At 38.5% G+C, this 11,143-nt stretch overlaps 1 protein-coding gene across 8 annotated transcripts in view; it reads right to left on the minus strand.

Annotated features, from left to right (window-relative positions):
- Positions 1–11,143, minus strand: part of RFX3 (regulatory factor X, 3 (influences HLA class II expression)) — a 333,454-nt gene that overhangs the window by 12,887 nt on the left and 309,424 nt on the right. The gene's annotated exons all lie outside the window — the stretch shown is intronic.

An 11,143-nucleotide genomic window follows, 5' to 3' on the forward strand; every position in this document is an offset into this window, starting at 1 on the left:
CCAAATAGGAAAAGGAGTTCATCAAGGCTGTATATTGTCACCCTGTTTATTTAACTTATATGCAGAGTACATCATGAGAAACGCTGGACTGGAAGAAACACAAGCTGGAATCAAGATTGCCGGGAGAAATATCAATAACCTCAGATATGCAGATGACACCACCCTTATGGCAGAAAGTGAAGAGGAACTCAAAAGCCTCTTGATGAAAGTGAAAGAGGAGAGTTAAAAGGTTGGCTTAAAGCTCAACATTCAGAAAACGAAGATCATGGCATCCGGTCCCACTGCTTCATGGGAAATAGATGGGGAAATAGTGGAAACAGTGGCAGACTTTATTTTTCTGGGGTCCAAAATCACTGCAGATGGTGACTGCAGCCATGAAATTAAAAGACGCTTACTCCTTGGAAGGAAAGTTATGACCAACCTAGATAGCATATTGAAAAGCAGAGACATTACTTTGCCAACAAAGGTTTGTCTAGTCAAGGCTATGGTTTTTCCTGTGGTCATGTATGGATGTGAGAGTTGGACTGTGAAGAAGGCTGAGCACCGAAGAATTGATGCTTTTGAACTGTGGTGTTGGAGAAGACTCTTGAGAGTCCCTTGGACTGCAAGGAGATCCAACCAGTCCATTCTGAAGGAGATCAACCCTGGGATTTCTTTGGAAGTAATGATGCTAAAGCTGAAACTCCAGTACTTTAGCCACCTCATGCGAAGAGTTGACTTACTGGAAAAGACTCTGATGCTGGGAGGGATTGGGGGCAAGAGGAGAAGGGGACGCCAGAGGATGAGATGGCTGGATGGCATCACTGACTCGATGGACGTGAGTCTCAGTGAACTCCAGGAGTTGGTGATGGACAGGGAGGCCTGGCGTGCTGCGGTTCATGGGGTCACAAAGAGTCAGACACGACTGAGCAACTGATCTGATCTGATCTGATGTATAAAATAGATAAGTAGCATAGTAGCTCAGACAGTAAAGAATCTGCCTGCAATGCAGGAGACCTGGGTTCGACCCCTGGGTGGGGAAGATCCCCTGGAGAAGGAAATGGCAACCCACTCCAGTATTTCTGCCTCTAGGTTTCCATGGACAGAAGAGCCTGGTGGGCTACAGTCCATGTGGTTGCAAAGAGTTGGACATGACTGAGCAATTAACACTTTCACAAGAATATATTTACAGCACAGGGAAATAAAGACATTAGTTTGTAACAACTTTAAATGGGGAGTAAAATCTATAAAAAGAGTGAATCATTATTCTGTCCGTGTGAAATTAATATTGCCAAGCAATTATATTTCAAGAAAAAAACCTCTAAGAAGCACTCATGAGTGAGCAAGCAGGTAGTGAAGAAGAAGGAATACAGGCCTTAGTTGCTTTTGAGGAGAAAAGTAATTTTAAAAACAGGAACATTTAATGCTACCACTAGGTCAAACCAAGAGGGGCCTCTGTCCTGAGCCCCACATCACAGAGGGCCCTGCTTTGGCTTTCCTATGGCCGTGGCCCTTCCCAGAGCAAGGAGTCTACTGGGTCATGTGGGTGTGCCCTCCAGAGCCTGTATTTTACTCCTATCCCTCAGACCACACTTCTGTTATCTGAGATCCCAGAATTTCCTGCCTAAAACCCCAAAGTCCCCTTTCAGTCCTGTACAGGTCTCTTTCTAAGTCTACCTTTCGGAAGAAAGAACATGCTGGTGTGGGGGGTGGCGTAGGGGAAGGAGCAGCTATTTGCAAAAGACAGACAAAACCTGAACACTGGACCAAGGTGTCCACAAGCATGAGCACAGGCTCTTCACAATATAGGTAGGGAACCTAAGAGAAGAGAAGTGGTCTAGGGGACAGAGGCTGGGCCATGGCTCAGCTATGCCTATGTCACCATATTCTGATACGGAACTAGGAGGAGCCTAAGAATTTTAAATTTAAATCTTTTTAAAGTCTTCCAAATTATTATCAAAATATATTTTTCAATCTAGATGGATAGAACAGGTTTTATTTCTAGTTTGATTCGTAACTTTTAGAATATTCAGATGGAGGGTACCATAGGCCCTGCCCTATGCAAATAAAACTATAGGCTGATAAGAAAGAACCTTGGTGCTTTTAACTACAGACAGGCTCCCACTGAGGCCACCTTCACTATGTATTAGAAAACCATGGTATTAATTTATTATGTCAGAGGAGCACTTCTTATTTTGATTATGCCACTTCCCTTTTTTGAAAGTTATTAACTGGGGAGACAAAGGCGATGAGAGTGTAGAAACATGTTCTCTTTGTAACAAGAAGACTTTTACCACTAGAGTGAATCAGATTTGAAGTACTTGTAGGATTATCACACTTGGTCCATATACATGCTGAAAGTCTCTCATACTTAAATGAAAGCATATTTTAGAACAGTGATGGTGAAAAGCAGAAAACCATTCCTGTGAATTAAGGAGCTTACCCATCTCAAACAAGGACTGTTTTTTTTCTCAGGAGGACCAGCAACCACCATCTTCACCTGTGTCTGTGAGCAAAAATACCAGGAAGACAACAGGCAGGGCCAGACACATGGGCTGGGTACAGGAAGACAGAGTGTGGAAAGGAGGCCAGCAGGGGGCGCTGTCATGCTTAATCTACGCCAGGGAACCTTTTACACCTAGCTGACTCCAAGGCTGGGGCTACCAGCGAACTGTTTCTAAGCGAAGAGCCCAGAGATGGACATTGTTGAAGAGGACAGTGTGCTGAGTTTCCCTTCCTATTGTCTACACTGACCATTTTAGTTCTTGAAAAATGTCCAGAAATCTTGGATTTTGATTTTCTTCTCTTTGCCCACTTCCAAACTCTCTGGGAAAAACAAGCTCTAGTTGTAAGCACTCATGAAAACCCAACTTCATACATAGGCTCTCTGAAATACTGAAGGCATATTCTGGGGAGAGGGAGCACATCACCCTCTAGGAGCTAGTCTAGGAGCTTTATTTTCCTGATATAGAAATCCAGTATGTTCATCATGACATGAAATGAGACATTCTGTTAGCTGGTATTCTATCGTTTTTTCTACTTCCTACCATGAATGAGGGCTTCCCTTGTGGCTCAGCTGGTAAAGAATCGCCTGTGATACGGGAAACCTGGGTTTGATCCCTGGGTTGGGAAGATCCCCTGGAGAAGGGAAAGGCTACCCACTCCAGTATTCAGGCCTAAAAAATTCCATGGACTGTATATATAGTTCATGGAGTTGCAAAGAGTCAGACATAACTGAGCAACTTTCACTTCACCACGAATGAAGGATTGATGCTGAAACTGAAGCTTTAATACTTAGGCCACCTGATGCAAAGAGCCCACTCACTGGAAAAGGCCTGTGGCTTGGAAAGATTGAGGGCAGGAGGAAAAGGGGATGACAGAGAATGAGATGGATTGGATAGCATCAGTGACTCGATGGATATGAGTTTCAGCAAATGCCAGGAGATGGTGAGGGACAGGGAAGCCTGGCACGCTGCAGTCCATGGGGCTGCAAAGAGTTGGATTGTGACTTAGTGCTTGAACGACAACGACAATCTTGAATGAGTATTTTGGGGGCATCTATTGCTGCATTGTGTTTAAACCAGATCTCTAAGCAAAACTCCATTCCCTGAAGAGGATGTGAGGAGAGGTTAGAGCCCAGAGCAAGCCACGAAGGAAACCAAGTAGAGGAAGCTAATGCACAGGGATCCATCCCAGAGGGACAAGGTTGCAGCTCTGAGGTGCTGAGTCAATAGATGCTTTTCTCAAATGCGAGGAGAGTAAGGAGCAGAATAATAAACCAGGAAAGAGGAAAAAAAATTGGAAAATATCTACAGAGATAATTCTTAGAAACTTGGAGGATGAAGTGTAGGAGAAAGGTTTTCCGGGGGGTCACTTTTATCATTTATTTTCAAGTTGTTAGAATTGTGCTAATGTAGAGGAGCAGATTTACAGCTAAAAGCAAACTGCAAATTCTAAAAACATAATTTTGATTTAGGTCTAGTCTGTGGGTGGGTACAGAGGAACTGAAGGGTATAATTTGTTGTTGTTGTTGTTTTCTGGCAGATTAAGCTTCCCAATTGCAATTTGCTTAGACTAATACTCTATTTAGTTTGCTAACTAACAAAAAGTGGAAAGGGGAAGGGTGGTAGGACTATCAAGATGCAACCTGCAAAACAGAGGAAAGAAGCCTTGCCCTGGAACAACATAATGAAAGCTTTCACACCAGGCATCTAGTTTGTGTATGACTGCGAGTGTGCATGCATTTGGGGGGAGTTGTAAAGTACAGACAGAAATAAATTAGTCCATGTTTTGAAACTATCTATAAACAATTTATGCAGTGAAAAACTAAAATGTGGATTGAACTCATTTGGTTATCTGGAGTGAGACTGACCCACTTTCTACAGTCAGCTCTACCACTGACTAGTTCTGATATCGGGTGACTTTCAATCTGTATTTTCCTTATGGGTGAAATGGGGACACGAAGAGATCCTTTGCAAGATTTCGGTGAATATTAAATAAGAATGTAAAGCATTCGGCACAGTAACTGTCACCAGGCCAGTCCTCAATTAGAAAAAAATATTAATAAAAAGTAAACTTTGTTATAAATAATAAAACTTTTGACAAGCACTCATTATACTTGTTAAGTCACTACTGTTCCAAGATGTGCTTTTTTCCTGCAAATGATTTTAACTTGTGATATAATCCCTTTTAAAATATTCCATAAGTGAGTGAATGAGTGAGTGAAGCCACTCAGTTGTGTCCGACTCTTTGCGACTCCATGGACTGTAGCCCACTAGGCTCCTCCATCCATAGAATTTTCTAGGCAAGAGTACTGGAGTGGGTTGCCATTTCCTTCTCCAGGGGTTCTTCCTGACCCAGGGATCGAACCTGGGTCTCCCACATTGCAGGCAGACACTTTACCATCTGAGCCACCAGGGAATCCCAAAATTTTCTATAACAAGTCTATTATTCAACAAGTAAATTTTCAGTGTATTCCCTTGATGCACTAGAATAATAGTGCTCACTGAAATCTATTTATCGTTAATTTGATTTTGAGCATTCATACTTGTTTACAATGGTTGTACTTTTATCAAATGGAACTTTTTCACTCAATTTTTATCCTAAAGGCTTGCCTGTGAATTATTATTGCTCTTCTCCACTTTTTAGGTTTTAAACAGTTTTTGTCCTTTCCTTCTGAGTATATCTGTTTTACTGAAGCCAAGACAGTTTTCTTTTAATGGTAAATCCTTAAGAGGGCCTTAATTTTTTCACTAAAAATATTACTAAAATATTATATTTTTAATATTGATATTCACAACTAGAAATTAAAGCATGTTTTGGTTCCTAATTTTATTTCAAAAAGTTGATTAGATAGATGTCTTAGATTTTTTATTAAGTATAATTAAATCATGATAAAGACAATTTAAATATACTTAATACAGTAAATCTAAAAAATGTTTGTCACCAAGTCATTTTATGCAGCAATACAAGTTTGTAGATTCAATGACTGTACTAACACAATGTATATTTTAAAGTAATACAGCATGTATGCCATAAACTTCCAAACATACTTCAAATAGTCATAAAATCCAAATAAAAGGATATTTTTCTGCTCAATTTTCTGTGTCAAAGCTGTACAGAAAACCTTATGATTTTTAAAAGAATTTAACAAGTGTGCAAACAGATGCAACTTGTTTATTTTATTCCTTCTCTTAAAATTTTATCACTGCCAGAAAGTCTATTGGCATATTTATAATATTTAAATAAAATTTTTAAAATTGCATAAATTTTAGCAGTAAATAAATGGTTTCCTTTTTATCACCCAGACAAAAAATAAAAATAATAATATCATTTTTGAAATGCAAATACTTTAAATAACTTGCTAGTTGGTGTTATGTAGTAGCAGGCTGACATTTAGAAGAAAACTCATAGTGGTGATGCTCTTATTTGGGAGTTCCATTACATGGTGGCCTTCATTTCAACAACTGAAATAGTGCTAGAGCGAATGCAAAAATGAAACTGTATGTTTGTATACAGTGTTTATATAATAAAACATGATGTATTGGTCTCTCCTGCTAGCTCAAATAATGTAAATAATTTTAATTTAAAAACATGTATTGAATTCACATTAATGAAAAGATGTATTGTCCCTTAAGCTACTTTAAAAGGGAAACCTTTCCCCTTGAGTCTGGATCTATTTAGCTGACTCTCTTTAGTCACTAAGTCATGTCTGACTCTCTGTGACTCCATAGACTATAGCCCATTAGGCTTCTCTGTCCATGGGATTTCAAGGCAAAAAGACTGGAATGGGTTGCCATTTCCTTTTCCAGGGGATCTTCCCAATCCAGGGATTGAACCCATGTCTCCTGCACTGCAGGCAGACTTTTTATGGCTGAGCCACCAGGGAAGCCCCTTAGCTGTCTGATATCTGTCTCACATACACCTATAAATGTAAAACAAATGTCTAGTAAGTTTGTGACTATTTTTCCACTTTCCCATCACTGATATCTGAACTATTCTTGCTTCAGTCTCACTCTATCCTTTAGCAGGTAACAAGCATGGCAGAATATCAGCAAGGGTTAATCATGCCAGGGTGCTTGGCTTCCGAACCTGATTTTATAATCTAGTAGCTGTGTGACTCTGTGTGACTTGATGTCTCTGTGTTTCATTTCACTGTTTGTAAAATGAGTTAAAATAATATTGACTCACAAATGAATATTATTCTTTAAGTATTCCTTAAGTATTATTAATATAATAGTAATAATGTATTATTCTTTAAGTATTCGTGTCCGACTCTTTGCGACACCATGGATTATACAGTTCAGGGAATTCTCCAGGCCAGAATACTGGTATGGGTAGCTTTTCCCTTCTCCAGAGGGTCTTCCCAACCCAAGGGATCAAACCCAGGTTTTCCACATTGCAGGCAGATTCTTTATGAGCTGAGCCACCAGGGAAGCCCTAAGTATTCCTATATCCCTTTAATTTTCCTTTGCAGTATTTCTCAGAATTTATAGCTATATAGTTATGTGAACATTTAACAAATATGAATCCACTGCTAAAATATAAGTTCCATGAATACAGTGTCAAAATTCATCTTGTTCATTACTATATCCTAAACATTATAGAATAAATGTGTAAGACTGTGTGGATCATGACAAACTATGGAAAATTCTTAGAGATGGGAATACCAGACCACCTTACCTGCCTCCTGAGAAACCTGTATGCAGGTCAAGAAACAATAGAACCAGACATGGAATGACAAAGTGGTTGAAAATTGGAAAAGGACTATGTAAAGGTTTTATATTGTCACCCTGCTTATTTAACTTCTACGCAGAGTACATTATGCAAAATGCTAGGCTGGATGAAGCACAAGCTGGAATCAAGATTGCCAGAAGAAATATCAATAATCTCAGATATGCAGATGACATCACCCTAATGGCAGAAAGCGAAGAGGAACTAAAGGGCCTCTTGATGAAAGTAAAAGAGGAGAGTGAAAAGGCTGGTTTGAAACTCAACATGGATCATGTCATCTGGTTCCATCACTTTATGGCAAATAGATGGGGAAACCATGGAAACTGAGATTTTATTTTCTTGTGCTCTAAGATCACTGCAGATGGTGACTACAGCCATGAAATTAAAAGACACTTGCTCCTTGGAAGAAAAACTATGACAAACCTAGACATCACTTTTCTGACAAAGGTCTATATAGTCAAAGATATGGTTTTTCCAGTAGTCATGTATGGATATGAGAGTTGGACCATAAAGAAGGCTGAGTGCCAAAGAATTGATGCTTTTGAACTGTGGTGCCGGAGAAGAATTCTGAGAGTCCCTTGGACATCAAGATCAAGCCAGTCAATCCTTTTTTCTTTTTTTTTTTTTAAGCCAGTCAATCCTAAAGGAAATTAACCCTGAAAATTCATTGGAAGGGCTGATGCTAAAGCTGAAGCTCCAATGATCTGGTCACCTGATGCGAAGAGATGACTTATTGGAAAAGACCCTGATGCTGGGAAAGACTGAAGGCAGGAGGAAAAGGGAGCAACAGAGGATGAAATGGTTGGATGGCATCATTGACTCAATGGACCTGATTTCCAGCAAACTCTGGGAGATAGTGAAGGACAGGGAAGGATAGTGTGCTGCAGTCCATGGGGTCGTAAAGAGTGGAACACAACAGAGCGACTGAACAACAACAAAGATGCATAAGAAGTATTTGTTAAATAAATGAATACATTAATTTTAGAGATACGTCAGAGAATCACCCTAAGTGAACAATGATTTGCCCAAGATTATACTACCATAAGTTATAGAACTGTAGGCAGAGTTCAATTCTTCTGATGCAAAGTCCTCCATTATTTCCAGGCATTAAATCTATAACAACACAAATCATACAAAGCACTGTGCAATTATTATTCTGCAGGTTCTAGAATGAAAAGGAAAAGTATAAATTAGAGAGAAAAGGAGTATCTAATGTAGTCTGAGGGAAACTGGATCTCTTAGAGGAAATGGTATTTAAGACATGAAAGAGTTAGAATGGGCAAAGAGAGTCAGGCAGACAGTTCTAGGTAAAACAACAATTTACACACTTGTCCAGTGATGAGAAAAACTTGAGTAAGAACAGAAAAAGGACTACTGTAATTGCAACAGAAGGACCTGGAAGAGAGAGGGTGAGTTTGATCAGAGAGAAAGGCCAGATCTTATACCACAGAAAGACTTTCATTTCTTAACTAGCAGAAGATAAAGTCACTAAAGGGTTTTAAGAGGGTATAACACAATCAGGTTTGCATTTTTGTAAGATGATACTGCCTGCACTATGTGGAGTTTGGGAAAGGGCAGACTTAGCAACTGGTTGGACATGCAGGTCAAAACAGAAAGATACGTAAAGATGACGCTCACATATTCAACCTGATCCACAGGGAGAGTGCCGTTTACTGAGAAAGAACCATTAGTAGATAGATCAAGAGCTTAATTTCATTAAGGGTATGATAAACTCACACTAAACAGTGACAACTGTGGTTGTTATCACTGATGATTGAAAACCACTAGCTGCAATTGAGAGTAATGGTGAATTTTTATGGATTTCCATGGATTTTGGCCTGTGGTGTCGTGCCCACTGTATACACAGGCACTTCTAGACCTTTTCTTTTGAAATGGAAGTCATCTAAGTAGTTAGGATTACAGCTGAGCCTTGACACATGAAAGCTTTTTTACCTCCAATCTGACTTCTAGGGTAGACTTAGTGTAACACATGAAAAGATACATGGGAAAACAGCCTTCCTTTCTCTCGCATTTCTTTCTCCTTTCCCCAAGAATCAAGAAATTTTAGATATGATAATATGACCATAGCTAACAAGTCTATAATGGCTTATTGTTCTATGAGGCATAAATGCTATAGGGAGATCAAACCTGTAAAATTAGCTTTACTTGATTTGGACTGAATAATGATGAGCACGGACAACTGAGAGGGTTTTCCTATAAACTGAGTAAGGAGATAGTAAGCAAAGAAATCAAGAGGTATGCTTAGATCTTTGATCTTAGAGAAGATCATTTTCTGATCTAGATTTTGTGTCATATTTTTGAATCATGTGGCAGTGTCTTATTCATTTACATTGTTTACATAAGGTAAAACAAAAAAGCCATTTAGAATGTTTGTTGGCAGTATAGACTTTATAAAGCCATTTTAATTCTGGTGAGCCAGTACTTCCTGTACTAGCATATGAGGAAGTAGTTAAGTCTTCATGCCATGTCACTGGCTTACAGCCACAGCTTTTATTCCTTAAAGATGCAAGGAAAGCAAAGACCATGCCATCAGGATTAGCCACATGGTATTAATGAGAATCCCTATTATCATTATCCTGGTCATCCTGTTATAGAGGTCCTAGAGCATAGGAGGTATGTGCCAAATGCGTTAAATATACCAAAAGGGATGTCTATTTCAGAACTTTTTGGGCCCTGGGTTAAGGAAGTTTATAGTATTTAATCTACTTGCCAATCGGGCATTTTGCAACCAGACAATCAGAGAAGAACTAAGAAAAGAGGCACTGAGGGGAAGTCAAATCTAAGAAAAGTTCAGACTGCTTTGGTCACATGAGGATCTGCTTATAATTCAAAAGCTAAAATGAATCTTGCTTAATTCTCATATATACATAATTGGCATCATTTAGGCACAATCACCATTAAGAAACATACAAACATATGTAGATCAGCAAACAGCAAGGGATTTTAAAGAGGGAAAGTAGAATATTTTAACCAACATTCTAAATAAAATTCACATGTATTTTATTTATATTAGGATACTTACATAGGTCCTTGAGGTATTTTACTATATATTTTAATTTATACTTTGCCATCATATTTATAAAACTACTATTTTCTAATTTAAATAAGCACATATGCATAGTTTAAAAGTGAGTATGTCTTCTTGACTGCTTTGGGTGATAAAATGTAACACTGCCTAATCTGGTATAATCTAGCAAAATCTGGATTCAGTCAAAATCCAGTACAGTACAACAAAGTGAGCCAGTGCTGAATCATATAAGCATGTTCATCTATCCCTCAATATATTAACCAACCTTGTATATATTAACTTCAGCATTTTAGCTTTACAATATGTTGAACATATCAATGACATCTTGGCACTATCCAGAAATTATGAAGAAGAGAATTTTTTTTTCTACATCTTTAGTGATTAGGAGCATGGGTGTGAAAATCAGACTGAGTACTTAAAAGAGGTCTCCACCGCTTGCTAGATATATAACCTTTGAATCTCTCTGTGCCTTAGCTTCCTTCCTGAACCTAAGATTCTCATCAGTAAAACAGTATGAGTTAGCACCTATCTCAAAGCGTTGTTATATGTATTAAATGCTTTATTATATATATAAGGGACTTAGGACTATGTTTGGCACATAGTAAGTGCTCCTGGAATGTTAGCTATCACTTTCATCATCATTGTTATTATCCTTCATTCTTTTCCTGGGCACTTGGATAGAGTCAACAAGATACATATTTAACTTTTTCCTCTCAGTTCCTAGCCCATAGCCTTATCAGAAGCATCAATCTTCCTTATTTTCCAGTCAATAATATTTTTATTTTTTAATTCAAGTATAGTTGATTTATAATACTGTGGTAGTTACAGGTATACAATAAAGTGATTTAGCTATATATATATATATATATATGCCTGTCTCTT

Source organism: Bison bison, unplaced genomic scaffold (assembly GCF_000754665.1).
Source record: "Bison bison bison isolate TAMUID 2011002044 unplaced genomic scaffold, Bison_UMD1.0 scf7180017864469, whole genome shotgun sequence".
Lineage (NCBI taxonomy): Eukaryota > Metazoa > Chordata > Mammalia > Artiodactyla > Bovidae > Bison > Bison bison.